Raw genomic sequence first — 12,523 nt, forward strand, 5'->3', positions numbered from 1 at the left:
CCTACCAAACCGACCTCCGGGTTGATTACTGTGTTTATGGTTTTTTTACGTTGCAGTGTCGCAGTAGATGTAGAATTTTGATGGCACAGACTGACCACAGCCGCACGACTAAGCACTGCATAACACCGTAAATATCCTCACCGGAGTAACTATTCCACCACCGCGCATGCGTCCCATCACTCCGTCCAACGTGCCCAATATTTCCTCGCCTAACAAACCAACATTTTTCCCTCTATTGCAGCGTTTAACGGCGCTAACGTATTGTATTGAAATTGCCCTGCATTCATTAACCATTCCGTCTTTGAATTTCTTGCAAAAAACCTCTCTCTTTCCCTACCATACCAAACACTTATCTTCATAGAGAAGTACTCTTTTTCATATTTTCCATTAATGCAACCTCCACATTTCAAAGGGAATCATCTATATTTGGCACTTAGCCATACTATATTTCAATGGAATAGTAAGGGTAACATACATTTTATGTTATTCGTCATACTAAGTGCACGACGAGTCCACGGAAGAGAAGTACAAACCAAAATGATTAGCAGGTCGAAGCAAGGCGTGGTCAAATAGTCGACATAGGCTTAAAACGGCGCGCATTACGCGAATAGTAACGGCGTAGAATGTCCATGTAGTAAACCCCGATGAAAAATTTCAGATCTTGCCGATCTCACCGTTTTTAATTATTCCCGGTATTCTGGAGAAATAAATGTGAATAATTCACAACTACTGGTCCGACTGATAGTATAAATATTTTGGCAGCAATGGGAACGGTAACCAATAATAATTGCAAATGCTATGCATAAAATACGCGATGATATTAATTCAACGCGGCAGGGTAAGCTCCTCAAGAGCGACTCAGCATAGAAAAATAATTAACTGCCATTGCAATTAAAACAAGTTAGATTCAAAATAGAAATAGCGATATCAATGTACACATATAATGTTAAGCTCACTATAAGTGCAAAAGGAACTGTACATAAATACCATGAAAGACCTTTACAATTAATTTTTATTCGTGTTTTTTACGTGACTCAATTATGACCTTGCAATGTCTATGGCGAAAACATTTAATGCAATGAGCAAGATCAAAATTAAATAACGATAGACTGATTTGCTCAACTAGTTTGAAGCGATCAAAACTAATATCTATTAAATTCCCTCCATGAGTATATTATTTCAAAACCAATCCCCAGAAACGACTATTGTTATCCCCAAGGCCAGGTAAATGCAACTAACCGAAGTATTAAGTCAAGAGAGGTAGCAAAACAAATCAAATAAACAGCGTCTCAACGTCCCGCCCGAAGGTTCGGTTAATCGCCTCAGCGTACCTTTTCAGGGCAGCGATACCCATTAAGTCTGGGATAATTTGAATTGGAATTTATTTCATAATTTCAAGTCTTGAACAATTTTTCGCGTCACATATAACCTATCAAAGAAGGGATCTTTAGTCCTATAGCCATTCACCAAGCTTAAACTTTTTCTTCGTCAAAAAATAACAGTTTATTCCACACGAAACCTTCCAGAAACTGCTTGGAAGTCTAGAGTTAGATACAACAAACCAACCGCATGCCGTGAGATACTACCAATCGGCTCTTCTCTCGAGGGGGAAGCCGGATTTTCGTCGGGGGGTCGAGCCTTGCATGCACTCAATCTATTCGCGCTCCAGCTGGCGTAACAACGTTAAACATTGGGAATCAGAAAGGCTATAGAGAGCCTTTAGGCTTCAAAATAACACCTAGCGCGTGACCTCGGCATACTATTTCCTACAATGAAATGACACGCGCTTCGTCTAAACCAGCGAACAGCTTCCGTAGAATGCCAATCATGTTACCAGGGAACTACGTGCGTCACTTTATTTAGGATCTTACGCACTAATTGCGATAGAAATGCATTTCATGAGGAGGTAATTTGAAAAATATTCAAAGGATATTTTTTATTTGTTTTTTTTTGTTAAATAAATGTCCTTGACGCAAACACAAGTGCTATAAAAGGCGTAGGCATAAGAAGTGAGTCCAAAATAAAGAGAGGGCTATTGAAAGGCTTAGACAAAACTCTAGCAGGACTTGTTAACGGACGAGTAGTATTCCTGTAAAGCGTTGTGAATGAGCCAATCACATTCCTCGACGACATAAGGTCCAGTCAATAATTTCGGTCGACAAAAGGTAGTTCTCCTCATTAAGAGCTTAAGCACGAAACCACGAAAGTATTCCAAACGCGTGCACCCTTTCACTTATCGCCCTAGTTCCCGTAGTTCATTTTCTGTTGATCATGCAGGAATGAATAAGAGATAACCGAACCGAGAGATGTACGAACCACGTTTTCCATGACTTTGCAAAGTAGTTGGAAAAAGCCAAAGGGAGTTCGGAAAATAAAATATGCAAACTGACGACCATTACTGACATACTCAGCAATAACGCCAAAGGCGAGTGCAAAGCTCAAGAAAAAATACCCGAGCTCGTAATTGAGAGAGGAAATCAAACATCCCAATGGATTGGAGGAGGTACCTCACGAACAGCGGGTTCTAAGCGAAGTTAGCGAAGTGAGGAAGCAATAAAGCTTGCGGGGGCGATGTGAACCCCAACACCAACGCGATGAGTTTGACGAGAACTAAGTGGTGGTGGTGTTGGCGGGAGGCACCTACCCACTCCATCATCCATCTCCGCAGGCGAACGCTTCCTCAAGCACGGGGCCTGCCCGTCCGCACACGCTCTATCATTTCGTGGTCATCCGTTAATAGCCCCCGGCGAATAACCTCGTGAATCTTCGGTTTTCATTGACCCTCCAGGTCTTTCTTAATGCATGGGCGATGTCAGAGGGAAAATACCTCCAAACATCTATTAAAATTATGCATACAGCTGGACGAATGGCCATTCATGACTGTCGACATTCTTCCAGCTTCGGCGCACGCGCAAATCGGTTGACATTTTGAGAGCGTTAAAATGAAGTAATTTCAAGCATCTCAGCTTTCAGCTTCTTCAAGGGTATCGTATTCCAGTGATTTTCTGTGTAGGCTAATGACTTTCTTCTAAGTTTCCGGATGAAAATTTCAATGAAGACGGTTATTCCTAACAAAACTTATCGATAATTAATAATTTGGTGACAAAATATCCATCGAGTCAATTATCTTATTGGATGCCGTCAAACTCCAACGAAAAAAAATTACTTTGCTTTTCACACTATAGGTGTACACACGCACACACATATTATGTACAAACAAACTTGTATATATGAATACATGGTGTTTGCATACACTACTTCTCGAAATTTGACTTCAGAAAAAATCTTTTACCATTCCGTTCCAATTCCTCTCGTCGGCAATAACAGCTCATCCTCTAAGACCCGACTTATTTTAGTTCTAAATGAAAAGTTCACCCGTCAAATGATTCGTGACGTCTAAGGTTCATCTATACCTATTCCATACAGTTATTAGGAAATACTCGCTCCTGTGGTGACCAGCAGGTTAAAACTTTAAATGCAAAAGTTTGACACACTCTCAATTTCAGGATTACATCATATTTAATACGAAGGAAAATTTTTATCTTTAAACCGACAAGATGCCTTCACTTTCTCGCCTCTGTAGCACACAATTTATACCGATGGTGAAATGATTAGAGATATTTGTTTATGTTTTAGAGCAAATTTAATATTCCATTCATACTTTTTGGGACCTAAGGTTTGAAACAGTTCGTGAAGAAATTGGCCAATTTGTAACAGTGGTTCGAAGCTGAAGACATCCGCCCCAAGACAAAAGTCATCGAATCACACGGAAACATACGGCTCTACGAATAGTCGTCTCCAGTCCTGCACTCTATGAAAGATGACTTCCAGACAACAGCTTCAATTACGTGATTGCTTGAATTCGTTAGTTATTCAGTGAAATGACCCTATCCCTAGTACATTGCCAACTGGTATAAACTATTCTAAGGAATTGAAGCTCTTTAAAGGCGTTACTGCGGGGCATTCATCATTTTTTGTGATTTATCTTTTGACATAATGAGGGATCTTAATGGCTCCTAGTCAAGAGGGCAATATAACTGTCACATAAATTACTGTCTATATACCATAATAAGGTTTTTTCTGTCGACGGGCATGGGAGTTCTCCATCTTCTTTCTTATAATAACCTTGGTTCACTTAATTTATTACTCAAGTTTTTACTTTCCAATAATATCTCCCAAGAAAAATGCTTGGAAAATCTAGCGGCTCCTCTCCAAAATACGAGGGTCATCCGGAAAGTAGTACCCGTTCGTGAAATAAAAAGACAAAAGTAAATATTAACAAACATAAAAAATTTTATTTGAAAGAGGATACTTTAAACTACTTCTCAACATAATCTCCAAGCAAATTAAGGCATTTGTCATAACGTGTGACAAGTTTCTGTATTCCTGCTGCATAGTCCTTCGCCGCCAGCTCATTGAGATACGCGAGGGACCCATCTTGCACAAATTTTTGCATAATGCAGATGGTGTTTAACAATTTCATGAACAATTGTTCGAGAAACATTGGGAAAATGCTCACAGATGTCATCAATTGTGACGCGCCGATCGTTCCTCACGAATTCGTCAACTGAGCTCACCAGTTGGTCTGTAATGACAGACGGTCTCCCCGAACGCTCATCGTCGTGTGTGTTCCCCCTCCCCATGTTGAAGTTGCGACACCACCGCCGAACAGACGACTCGTCCATTACATTGTCTCCATACACCTCCTTTAATTGGCGATGAATATCACATGGGCGAACGTTTCTTGCATTGAGGAATTTAATCACTGCCCTCACTTCACAACTGGCGGCGTTCTCAATTTTTTTAAACATTGTAAACAATCACAGAAACAACACAGGCAATGCTAGCGTCACGCAACTTGGCTCAGAGAAGGCAGACAAGCCACTGAAGCTATCTGACCTCGTCCAGCGGCTACTCGCGTCGTCAGCACTTCATGCGGCACGAACGGGTACTACTTTCCGGATAACCCTCGTATTTACCCAATTTATTGGTTTAACTTTCCCAGACAAATCCCAAAGCTTATACAGAATTCGTTTGGCAATGAACATTACAATTCCGTGATCGTTTGTTTTTTCACGAAATAAAATGTCATGCTTCCAATGTCGTGATGTCATATCGCGCAGCAGCGAAGTACTTAAGGTTTCAGACCGAGCCTAGATGGAGGGAAGCCTGCAACCCTTCAGTTCATACAGCTCGCGAGAAAAGTCTTCCGTTCTGTCAGATTACTCAGGTTCTTAGATAAATATAATACCCATTATTAAGTAAACTGTGATTATTGCAACACAGTTCACTCGACATCAGACGGCATCCAATTCTATACAGGCTTCCTGCCTACGGTGACCAGGTTCCAACTCCACCCCGCGTACCTACCGCTCAATCGCTTCAGCGACCCAACACACGTTCAGTGATGGAAATAATGATATCATTCCCTGGCAACAATGAGCCGGAATCATCTTTGGCCTGCCCCCTGCTCTCTCTTGACGGGGTTGAACTCCCGCGGTAATTATACCAAAAGCAGTGCAGCACACTGTTTCCAAGGAGGATTTTCACGACACGTCCTAAGCGGAAGAGAAGTTTCCGGGAAACATTCGAAGAAGGCAGGGCGAAAAGGATGGGATTTTGAAGAGGGCAATAGGAGGAGAGGTTGCTGGGAAAAAGATTTGGAGGGAGAAAAATATTGGGCATTTTGGATGTGATCATGGGAGGTAAGAATGTTTGCAGATCGAGAGAATGTGTCATTGCAATAAGCAGCTTGCGGTTTCTGGATATTATTTTTTAATATTTTTATTCACGGCTCCGAAATGCATTAAGTGTTCGCCGACGGAGTCAATCGATAACTCAACCTCACCCGATAGGTAATAACCTATAGCAATAACACTGACCAAACGCAAGCAGGTCGACTCGAGGGTCATTCCCGCTTTCACCGAAATACACCACGGCTTTTGAAACTAATGACAATATCCATTTGCGTTGTCTCCCGCGGCGAGTCGCTACCATTCCTAACTGAAGGCCAACGACTGAAGGCGTATTCATCTTAGCTAACAACATTCACTTCTCTTCACTGCCACCTCGAATCGAGGGCGAAGGCGCATTTACTGCAATGAATAATTCTGGACGACTCTAGACGTGTCCTAAACACGCATCTCAGCGGCAAACTCCCTCTCCGTTGGTAACCGAGGCAAACTCGGGTTCCCTCCCCGAGAGGAGTAATTACTAGACTAAATGCAAAGATGATCAAGACTCAATATCTTTAGCGACTAATCCGAAAAAAATACAATTTAAGTAAATGCACTCCTCAGCGGTCCCTACATTCTACAACTACTCTGACGGAAACGGTTCAGTAGTAATTTGGAATCGGATTGGTGCAAACGTGGAGAGTACTCTTCATGCAAATTTCAGTTGACTCTCATGAAACGAAGACATCCTCGCTGAGGGGCCGGAAACACGCATTTGATCACGTTTCGGCGACTGCACACAAAAAAAGTATGCGCTCACAAAAATGCCACCGTAAACAAAGAGCTACAAACATACTGTCGGGGCTTACTTTACGAACAGATACCGATTATTTCATGAAATTTCGCTCCGCCGCAATTACTGAATCAAAGACATAACTTTGGAAGTGAAACATCGCAAGCACGCCGAAAAACATTTTAAAAACAAAAGGGACAGAATATCATTGGTTAGAACCTTAATAGTTCATCTTTTCGGATTTTGAACATCCGTATTCCGCCTAATACGATAACATTCCAGAAAGTCTTACAGAATATGAGCAACTGATTACGGTTTACCGAGCGCCGAGTGATAACAGCAGTCCTTTTACATATTTCCGTTTACAAAAGTAAGAAAACAGTCGACCAAAGGCGCAAGTTCTTCCAGCTACTGGTTAATTTCTCTCGCCGAACGCCAGTCAAGTGAAGCTTTCTTCATAGAATCTGCAAGCACGCACGACACTTTCCGAATCAGCTCTGCTACTTTGCTCTTCGACAAGAATTAACAGAGTCGAGCACTTTCCAATGCGTGCCCCGTAAACATTTCGAGCTCGACACTAGGAGAGGACGCTTCAATCGACATCGGCCCCCTGGCTCGACCAACCACGCCCTATCCAATCCACAATCGTCCCAAATCTCGCAAACGGAGCTCGGCTACCGCCCGCCAATAACAGATTGGCGAGAGTTTAATTATCATGTACAGGGCACGAAGCAAGGATCGAGGGTGCGTGTATCCGTTTAAGGACGGGAAATGTTCAAGCGAACAAAATTTCGCACTCACAAAAATTCCAAGAACTGAAAGAGGCGAAAGAAATGCAGCGGCAAGGGTCCGATGCGAGGAGGCGAGTGCCAATCGTACTCAAGGCTACTCCTTGCAGGAGTACAAACGCACCCATGAATGGGAATCGTACACGTGGGCGAGGAAATCCCGCACGGCGGGGAGTAGTAAGCCGTTGCGTAACGAGCCGCACGTTGATTGGTTGCTGCTCACTTCTCTTTTTTTACTCCCCTCGCAATGCGCCTCTGGTTTCCGTCCTTTTCCGGAATTCATTTCATCGCTCGGCTCCGCGCGGGCCCCTTCCCCTCCACCCGCCTGCAGCGCCCCCACCTTCCTGCCTCGAAATATCTCCGCGTAGAGCGCGCCTCTCCTCCCTCCCGACGCCACCCTGGCAACGACTACGGAAGACTTTCACCCTCGCGCGGAATTGTGCATCGGTACTTTCGCCCTCGATTTTATCGAACGGAATGTGATCGCGAACGCTCACCGTACTGATTCGGCGGGTGAAAATACCCACCGTGAACCGCGGCCATGACGCGCGCTCTGACGTCATGGACCGTTCGTCGAGGGCATTTTACGCCCTGGCGGAATATCGAGTGGATGTCACGCAAATTAGGAGTAGGCCGCGGAGCTATTATGAGCTAAGGGATGGAGGGAATGCTTTTAGCGGCGTGATGAGACAAAAATGTCACTCCTGAAATGGGGTTCAAGTTGCAGAGAGGAATCTGGACGACGAATTAATCTGTTCAGTTGAGTCTACCTGCTTGGACACGGTGACCATGGCCGTTGAGAGACGCTGCCCTTTCTCGAAACAATTGTCCCTCGGGAGTGGGTCTGAGACAGCTGGATGGTGAGGCTGACGTCTTTTTAAAGGGATTCTGGGGTGGGAAAGAAAGAAAGCGAAATAATGCCTTCAATTACGAAGTAATTCCGTAAGCACCGGAGGACCCACATCAAAAGCATTGCCTCGAGGAAGGCAGCTCTTGCTATGAATTCGTTCAATCATGGCATTTCCCGTAGCCATTCGTTTGGCTCTTTAGCTTGGTTGTAATAGCGAGAAATTAAGCTACGTGGGAATGTAATTTAACTCTTTGAATCCTAGCCATGCGATTAAACGCAAAATCGAAAACAAAAAAAGTGGCCCCTGAACTTCCAATGTCTTTAATTGGCCAAGAAATAAAAAGAAAGAATTTAACCTCTTCTTCTTTAATCTGGCATGAATCAGAAAGGCGATTCTGCGAACATTATAGCGTAACACAAATCAAAAGAGAGCCCCGTGGACCTTCCGTCAGCCGGCTAGTGCAGGTGGTGACGGATAAACGCGATACAGCCGCAAAAAACAACGAGTACATTTGAAACTTCGAGAGAAGGGGACAGATTTTGTTGATTCTCCATCCATTTGCACCAAAGCTAACGAAAATAACTATTAAAAACTAGCCAAAGTAAAGGTTAATGTGAAAAACCCCGCGAGGCAATTTTTGATCTACGCTCCAAGTGTTGAATCGTCGTGGAAAAACTTCAGGAACCTAAACTGATCACAATGTTTAATGTTACATCCACAAGGGAATTCGAAAAATCGCTTTGGAATGACCGAAAGAAGTTCATTCCCAAGAGTTTGCCGATCTGGAACAAAGAATACTGAACTTGGGAATAGCTACTATTTTTCCATTTGAATGACAGCGACTCAAACGAAATGCGCAGAATTTTACCGCGAACTTGTGCGTTTACTCTCGCCAGGTGACTGCAAATGAATTCAAGCTTCTACTTGGAGAAATGAAGCCACTTGGCACTCACAAAAATAGTCGATGCTCTTAGTCAAAACAAGCACCAATAATGGAAAAGTGATAGAAATAAATGCATTTTCAATTTTTAATATTCTCAGACCGTATATAAGGTCCAAGAACCACAAAGTACCACGTGTTAGTGTGGCATAAAACGCAAATAAGTTGGCACTGGTCCATTATAGTAAGATCATAGGGTATATCACACCTTTTATAATTCGATTTGAACATGAAATAAATTAACCAGTATCGCGTCATAAAAACCAAAAACTGGAACACTTACGCATGAAAACTAGTGGCAAACTAACAGGCGAATGAAAATAAGCGTCTTTGTATCAAATCTGGAATTAACGAAAATGACACAATATTAATTATGAATGTTCAAGGAAAAAGTTCACTTGAACACTTACATCTTGTAATGCACTTGGCGTGCTTTTGAGAAAACATCATTTGACCAAACGTTAAGCTCATTATAATATGGAAACATTTGACTTCAGCGTAGTGAAAAGCGATAAAAATAAAATCCTCAACTTTCCCTACAAATTGGCATAACAATAACAAATATTCCACCCACTTATCTGTAAATTGCGTGGCCTTCAAGTATAAAATAGAAGAATAACAGTTTTCTTTCCGCAGTGCGTCTACGGCGGACTTTAATTTTTTATGAAATCATAAAATATTTTCGTATCAGAGGTAACGATGCAAATAAGAATTGTAATGTTATACTCTGAATACAATGGAAATAAAATCCCTTTGTGGACTGATGGAAAAATACATAGTTACACGGTACTGCAAAATGTAACCGTTCATATACCCCAGTTAATCTGCCATTATCTAAAATGCAGCGGCGTGCAAATGGCTACACTCATCATCACAATGCCGAATATAATACATATTTTTATCTCACGTCATGTTCTACACCATATTTGGGTTCCTAGTAGGTCAAATAGTAACTATTAATGAATGCATAGTCAATGGTCAGAAGTTTGAAAAGACATAGGATTTTTATAGAATGTCACTTTACACATTGAAAACTAAAACAAATCCGTAATACTTATTTACTATTTAGAATGGATTATTTAGTAAACACAAGAATTAAGCTCAAATTGGTGCCTGTGACGTTTACCTCACGATTACCTAATTTAAAATTTACATTCAGTTTAACCCAACTTACACAGAGATGAAAATATTTCAGGGGTTATCCCATTGATTTTACGGTTCCGCGAGGAAAATAATTTCACCTGCCTGAATTTCCAAGTTGATGATATTCTTTGGCGGACCTTAGCGCTTGGTTCCCCTACCCCAAGGCCTCATCACTTTCGATGCCTCGCTCTAGTTCTTTTTCGATGCCTCGCCCTAGCATCCATAGGCGCCAATACCAGCCAGAGGGCAAACATCTATTCCAGACGGCGCACCCTGCGCTCACGGCTGTTCACTTCGCCGCAATGGACAAGACGGGCCGGGTGTATAGATATCCAATCGAAAGGTTAAATTTTCATTTCTTTGAAGATTTTTGCCAACGTTGAACTTATATCACCAAAATATTATGTGCATACTCTTCATACGTAGATGAGGTCAATGTTCCATTTTGTACCACCACCCACCATATATTGGATGTATATATATGATTTTGGTTTGCATTGGAGCTAAGAGATGAAATCTTGTTGCAACTATCACGGAAACTGAAGGGGCCGATGGATCAACCATTTCTCTTCGCTATACAATACAGCCGTATGCGAGAGACTTAATTGAAGCGACATTAATGTAGTCTACATGGTCGTAAGTTACATATGAGCCTCATGCATTAACAAATGCCCTATTATTAGGGTAAAATGAAACAACACTTCCACGATAAAGTATAGAAACTTCCACTTCCTTTATTGTGGAAGTGTTAAGTTTCTTTTTACCCTCAAAACGAAGGAATTCCACAGAGTTAAACCTAAAACTGCTATATTTATCAAATACCCTATTGTTTTTCTAAGAGGTGACCAGGTTTGCATCCAGTTTTACGCTAATTTATTTTTATTAAAGAAATTGTACAAAAAGCATTAGCAAAACATTTCCTTGACTGGAAGAGAGGATAATGAAAACGTAATCTAGAAATTAAATACATATTCTGTTAGTACGTCCATACGACAACATGTTATTATTCACACTCGATTCTTAAAATACATACATTTCTTTGAAAAAATAAATGAATATGTAGAACTGAAAACAACTTCTTCCTTCAAATGCAAGTTTTTACTTAGAAAGCGTAAGCATTAAATCACGAGAGATCCGGCAGGAGAATTAGGTGCATTGAATTATTGAATTAAGCTGATTCAATTACTTGTTTAGCGGCTCCAGCTAGTGCTTCTGCATTTTTACATCATAGAGATTTAATTAAGTTATAACTGAACGCGAGAGCAATTATCATAAAATTTTATCCCATGATTAAATTCATTTACGTGCTCGGTTATTTAGGTCGGCAAGCGAAGTTTTAGAATGCGAAGCAGATACTCGTAAACCCAGCTTTGGGTAGCACAAATACTGAAATTAAAATACATCTGGTATGAACATATTTCTCAAATTAACTGCTAGGAAATTATCTAGGGAAAATAGTTTTCGGGATTAGTTGAACCATTTTTGAAAAGTCCTTAACTGTCATGGAAATCAGCGCATCACTCGAGGGATGGGCGAGAATGGCGATAATATAAAGTCCACAATTTAATGGTTTCAGCGAATCACATTTAAGGACAATAAGCTTCTTTGCCGGTTTTAAGGAAAAAAGAGATCATAATCAGGCATTATTGGCCAAGAGAATTAAGAGAGAAATGAAAATTCTCTACAATAGGATTGTTACACTAAATTTTACTGAAAGAAACGAAATTTGCGACGCGAAACAACAATGTTAGGAGGGTACGTACAGCTATTCTTCGATAGGACTAACAAATAATTAGTTACCGCTCTGAGCCTTGCCTGCATTTGCCATTGTATTATACCCGAACAGTAAACAAAACGTTTGCATTTCGCGGGCTTTTACATTGATGCGACCGATTGTTCTCACGTAAGATTTGATGTTTTGCCGCGGTAAGATTACGGAGAAGTACACGCGGTTTTTCCATCCGGTCAGGATGCCAAACACCGACGTTTCTGTGACCAACTCGAGCACCAACGTCCCGAGGGCGGTGGCGGAATTGGTCATCGACACGTCGCCAGCTGACTCGGTGGGAATCCCGCGAGGATTTCACCGCCAATTTTATCATCCTTAGAATAGATGCACTCGAGGTTCACCTAACGTTGCGAACGCAAAATAAGGCACGGATACGTGCAGCTGATGGATCAATATCCTCTCGCGTGACAATTTTCCACACCCTTTTTTGTAAAACGCCGATTGTGAAATTCTGCCGACACTGGCTCGCTCTTAGATATATACGCGCGACCACAATGAGACAAACCCGATGATTACCACTATACCTATGCATCAAACAGCTGGA

General features: G+C 41.7%; 1 protein-coding gene across 20 annotated transcripts in view; it reads right to left on the reverse strand.

Moving 5' to 3' along the window:
• The window catches only part of fne (found in neurons), a 92,578-nt gene that overhangs the window by 51,588 nt on the left and 28,467 nt on the right, over positions 1–12,523 (reverse strand). The gene's annotated exons all lie outside the window — the stretch shown is intronic.

The sequence above is a fragment of the Hetaerina americana genome, unplaced genomic scaffold, assembly GCF_022747635.1.
Source record: "Hetaerina americana unplaced genomic scaffold, ioHetAmer1.1.p SCAF_16, whole genome shotgun sequence".
NCBI classification, from domain to species: Eukaryota; Metazoa; Arthropoda; class Insecta; order Odonata; family Calopterygidae; genus Hetaerina; species Hetaerina americana.